This window comes from Bombyx mori, chromosome 6 (assembly GCF_030269925.1).
Source record: "Bombyx mori chromosome 6, ASM3026992v2".
Classification (NCBI taxonomy): Eukaryota; Metazoa; Arthropoda; class Insecta; order Lepidoptera; family Bombycidae; genus Bombyx; species Bombyx mori.
The window spans coordinates 6,800,429-6,806,189 of record NC_085112.1 but is presented as its reverse complement, the minus strand read 5'-3'; the positions used below and the strand labels follow the sequence as shown (position 1 = coordinate 6,806,189).

At 36.7% G+C, this 5,761-nt stretch overlaps 1 long non-coding RNA gene across 1 annotated transcript; it reads left to right on the top strand.

The window, feature by feature from the left end:
* Positions 1-316: 316 nt before the first annotated feature.
* On the top strand, positions 317-1,194 carry LOC134199050 (uncharacterized). The gene is made up of 2 exons (XR_009973384.1): positions 317-649; positions 901-1,194. It is a non-coding gene; the product is annotated as an uncharacterized LOC134199050 (long non-coding RNA).
* The last annotated feature ends 4,567 nt before the right edge of the window (positions 1,195-5,761 follow it).

Genomic DNA, 5,761 nt, shown 5'->3' with positions numbered 1-5,761 from the left:
CATTCAAACGATGTCCTGTTTTTCTTCGATATGCCCGAAGCCCTAAGTCTTCATTTAACACCCTTTTCACCGTGGTTCTGCTTAAACCTATCTGAAGGGCCAACAGTTTCTGCTTACGTTTGGGATTTCTTTGAATTCGCGCCTTCACAGCTTTTATCACTGCTGGAGTCCTAACAGACCGAGGACGACCACTTCTTGACCTGTCATCTACACTAGAGTCTTCATTATATCGTTTGATGGTACGATAAACGAATCTTTTGGTTATATTCAAATTTTTCAGTATGTTGTAACGTAATGTTACAACTGAAATCGTCTGAAAAATAAAAAGATAAAAAAAAAACCTTAAAACAAAAGTATTTATGTTCAAAGCAGTTATTTTATCGACTGTACCGCTGAGGTGAGAACAATAGTTCCCACCTCCCCCCGAGACGTAGGTTCAGCTGGCGCAGACACTGCGCAGCCGCCGGCAGTCGTCACTAGACTTCCTTATTAGTCTTACGTTTGTATTCGAGTTCAGTTAAAGTTCGTTTTCAAACCTAGACGACTTACCTACAAATAATTTATTTAAAAAATATATTTAGTACAGCAATATCGTGTGCTGTTTAATATTAACACGATTAAAATAAACGGATTCGACCCCGCTTTTAGGGTGAGTTGGAAATGGCATATTATTTTTTTTTAACGCATTACTTCTTTTTTATTTTTTTTGCTAATGATGCACAGGTATATTTCACTTGTTTTTTTTTGCTTTCATTTTTTATTGTGAATTTACTCCGTTCTGGTTGTCCACTACCACGATAATCTCGCCACAAGATGTGGGTACCTTGCTCGAGTTCTCGTTGGTCAACCAGATCGGAAGGTAGATAAACCAGTTCGTGAAATTGGTCTTATCGCTTCCAGGGTTCATGCCTAGCTGTTTTTTCACGCTTCTTGCTTATTGCTTCACCCGATAACTGCGTGTGCTGAAAAGGTAATCTCCGCCCAGTAACCCGTACCCTGGTGATCTAGCCAGCCCAGGAAACCTCCAGGAGTCCAGACGTGGTGCTTCAGCGGGTCAACCCACGTCCGTTGGCTGCCGGAATTCAGGAGGGTAACCTACAGAGGGAGAGTCAGATCGGCCGTACAACCACACCCTACAAATTTGTGTGCTTAACTGCCGTTTTTTTTTTGTAATATATATTTTTTTAACTGAGACACTAGTTTTTTTCTTTTTTTTAAAGGAAAGACTAAGCAGTTGTCGCAATGTTAAAAATTTGAATTGGCGCGTAACTGCAACGATGCAACGCAATAACTGCAACACGGTCTTCTTTAAGCGTCCACTCCATATTTAAAAATGAGTAAAATTCTAAAAGTATACATTTTTATTTTCATGAACAATTCGAGATTCGAATTCAATAAACTTTTTTGTGGCCAGCATTCTAAAAGAAAAGTTTTTACTGTGTGACAATACTTATGACCTGACTAGGTATATATATATTAAGACTATAAAATTTTCAATGTTATTAAGCTAGTAATATGGAAAAACTATATAATTCGCGGGGAATAGTATATTCGGAATAAAAAGTACCCTGGGTTCTTTTCTGTACTTCTGACAATTTGTACATAAATATCAATCAGTATCAGTTGGTTAGTAAATATGTGAGAGCGTAACAAATTAATAAGCTCACTTTCGTATTGATGATATTCGTATTTTCTAATGACAAAACACTAAAACTATAATCAGATTGCAAGCAGAGTTTTGAACACAATTGGCTATTTCGAAGCTGAGAAATAAATTTAATGAATTTCCTTTAAATGATAAACAAGCAGTAACACTTCTTAGCAGCTTCAAAAGATAAAACTTTTACCTGGAAGCACTTTACTGCTTTGCGTACGTATTTAACAAGCAGACAGTTCTGATACAAAGAGAAAATACATTAACATAGCAACTTCACCCAACACGTTGCCTGTGAGAAGTTTCAAACATTTTCAACAAAACTTTTCTATATACGAAACGCTATTGAAAGCTTCTCATACTCAGAGAGATTAACACGTACCGTGAAAATACGCGTTCAAGGATTACCCCCACCTGGTATGAAGTTGTCTTGCTATAATGCGGCCCGCTAACAGCCTACATTGAAAAATTAATGTGTTGTCCCCCTAGGGGTGGCGGGAATCCAACACGTGTGAGCAACAAACAGCCCGACCGAAGTTGACTAATTGATAAGCTCAAATCAAATAAAAATCTATTTGTACACAATCCGGATTTTTTCTTATATTCATACTGATGTTTTGTTTTAGTATATTAATGTATGCATTTGTTAAGTTTATAATGTTGCTTAGTGTATAATCTATATAAAATACACATAATCGATTTATGAAAGGACATTTATCATCATCATCCAATTTAATAATCTAGGTACTTATGTGAACAATGCTCTATACATTTTATAAAATATTGTTTCAATAAATGCCATTTATACAAATCTTGATTTACGATTATTTTTTTTATTATTATATTATTATTCAGATTATTTCATAAATTTATTAAAATGAAATTATCTCCGTCTCGAAAGTTCCATCAAATAAAATTTCAGTTTCAGTAGTCAGACAGCTACAAATTTTTTCTGCTATGTAGTATTCAGAAGTCAAGGAATTTAGTTTTATTATAATCACCGTAATTTCATAAAATTACTTACATCTCGCGCGCGATTGTTAGAAACTCATTGACAGCGCACTGCCGGTCTTAACCACGTCGGTAAACAGCAAACATGGCAATGAGCAGTGGAGTCATCCCCGCAGCTAACTAGATCTTTGAGCGCAGTTTGGACTTCGGTTTGATCGTGTTTGCTCGCTACTCGCTAGTTAGACTGCGAATTGCGGATAGCTTCTTTGTGTTTCCTAGTCGCAACTCCACTAACTAGCTGCCGGTGACTGATTATGAACAACTGAAAATTATGCTGTTGTGTAAGAAACGGGTTTTAATTTAAAATGTCACTAGTATTGTTTGTTATTGAGGATAACTTTATGAATAATAAATGTGTACGTTTCTGAAGACTTAATAAAAGGTAAAACTATAAGATATTTTACCAATCTATGCAGTATTATCTTTTCACCTGGAGTTTGACCTGCGTGGACCAACCACACTTTAGATCGCGTGTGCGAGCACCTGTGCTTACCACTGGGATGAAATGTATGAAAGGGCTCAAACTATTTCTATACTGGATTTCATTAATATCGATTTAGTGGTTTGGCCATCGAAACGTAACGGACAGACGGTGTCACTTTCGTCTTTATATTAGGGGTTAAAGTATGAAATTGCCGATTTGTACTGCAAAATGGAAATTGTTTTTTTTTTTTCATTTAACATATTTATTTAATCAAAATATCTACCTTTATTATCTATACATTGCTGCCATCCAATAAGAAGGTCATTTATGGCTTTGCGATAGAACTCAGGTAATCTAGATTCTACAAACCGTGTGAAAGCATTTTGTACTGCCTCCTGGTAAGAAAACTGTATCACGTAGAATATTGTCAAAATCACTAAAAAAATAGTAGTCCTTTGGAGCAAGGTCTGGCGAATACGAAGGGTGACGAATGGTTTCTAATTGCAGTTCCTTCATAGCTAAAACAGTTTCTCGTGCTGTATGAAGGTTCGCGTTATCGTGGAACAATAATGGTGAAAGTCGATTCATGAGTCGGGGCTGTTTCACTGCTAGTTTTGCTATCATTGTTCGGTGTTTGGCACAGTACACATCTGCCGTTATTGCTTGACCAGATCGGAGAAAGCTATAGTGAATGATGATGATGATTCATCCGACCGATTTCGGCCATGGCGACCACTTTGACTTCTATCCGTTGATTTGGCGCTCGTGCGCTCGAAGATGCTCGCGGCAAAACTCCTTGCGCATTGAGGGCACGTAAGCACGCCGTTCTTATAACTATAGGTTATGGCAGCAGGAGGGCGGGCCTTCAACTGGTCGCGTTTGTAATCAAGGTCAGCTTTAAGCTGATCCTCGAACTCGCGTAGTTTACTGTTCACCATCCTGCGCCATTTTGGCCGCTGTGCTGCCAAGCCCTCCCATTGAGAGGGCTCTATATCACATTTCTTCATGTGTCTTTTGACGACATCCTTGTACCGCAGGAGCTGTCCGCCATGCTTTCGCTTCCCATCCTGCAGTGAATAACACCATGCTGAGACCACCAAACAGTTACCATTACCTTTTTGTTGGTAAGCTTGTTTTAGGACACCGTTGCGGCATTTGAAGTGGGGTCAGCCATTGCATTTTTCGCTTACGGTTATCATAAAGAATCCAGTTTTTATCATATGTCACAATTCGATCCAATATTTCTTTATTTCTGTATCGATTCAATAAGGCAACACAAGTTTCAACACGCGTTTCTTTCTGCAGATCAATCAAATCATATGGCACCCATTTTTCATATTTTGTTTTATTTTATTGATTTGACGCAAATGAGTCAATATTGTTGGTAAGGTAACGTTAAACTATGCCGCTAAATCCTGTGTAGTTTGGCTCGGATCGGCTACCACCATTTCTTTCAATTCATTGTTATTCACCTGTGTGGGCGGCCTTCAACGTGGTTCGTTCTTTAAATCAAAATTTCCATCACGGAAGTGTTTAAACCAAAATCGCACGGTGCGTTCATAAGCAGTCCCCTCTCCAAACGCAACATTGATATTGCGAGCTGTTTTTGCAGCGTTAGTACCGCGTCGGAATTCGTATTCAAAAATTACTCGAATTTTCGAAGTATCCATCTTTCTTGTCTTAACTCGATAAAAAAAACAACTGAAAGTCGATAATTGAACGTTGCACATTTTTTAAAAAGAAGAATTTCATAGGTCCCACTTGAAAAAAGTTTCACTTAAAAGTTTCAAAACATGAGGGTTCTATGTCAATTCGAAGTATCTACCTATTACAATAAAACGGCAATTTCATACTTTAACCCCTATTACTATTGGTTTCATAAAAATCAAACCTGCCAAATATATATATAAAACTGCGTAATGGTGGGCGGTTATATTGTAAGTGCGCACCGATAGATACCACTATCTTAACTGTTTTTCCGGTGAAACCGTTATACGTGCTGATTTTAAGAGTGGCCGGACATTATAAAATGCAATGGAGACTTCGACATCATATTTTGAGGTGGATGGCGGTTTTCATGTTGTTATATGTCTATAGCATCCGGTAATTTTTTACCTTCAGGATGTGAGCTCGGGTCAACCATTGAAATATGTAATAAAATAAAGGTAATCAAGATTAAAATTCATAGCCCTAAGGCTTTGTCTAAATCCGTTTTTGGATTGAGTTTAGAATCAGCTCCACGGCTTTAGCATAAAGTTGATATTGCCATATTTGGTATAGTTCCTAAAGCGGTAATAATTTAAAGTTTTTATTATTAAATGAAGTGTAATCAATTAGCAAACAGAAATATAGTTGTTCCAATTTTATATAATATCCTGTCAAATGAATTCATAAAAAGTACATTAATATTAATGTTAAAAATGTGTGTTTCTTTTCAATAACAGAATTATATCCGATTATCTATTCATTTACCTGTATAACCTCTTGTTGTCTTTGTTATTCATCATTTAGAATAGACTCAGCTTTGTACAATGTAACAGTTTTAATTTTATTTTGTAACATTTTATACCGTCCACTGCCTTTTGTAAAATTTAATTAATTCGTTCTATATTGTTTTAGCGTTGTTGAAAAAATGTATTTGTTTTCTGGAAAAATTCACTAATCTACACGGC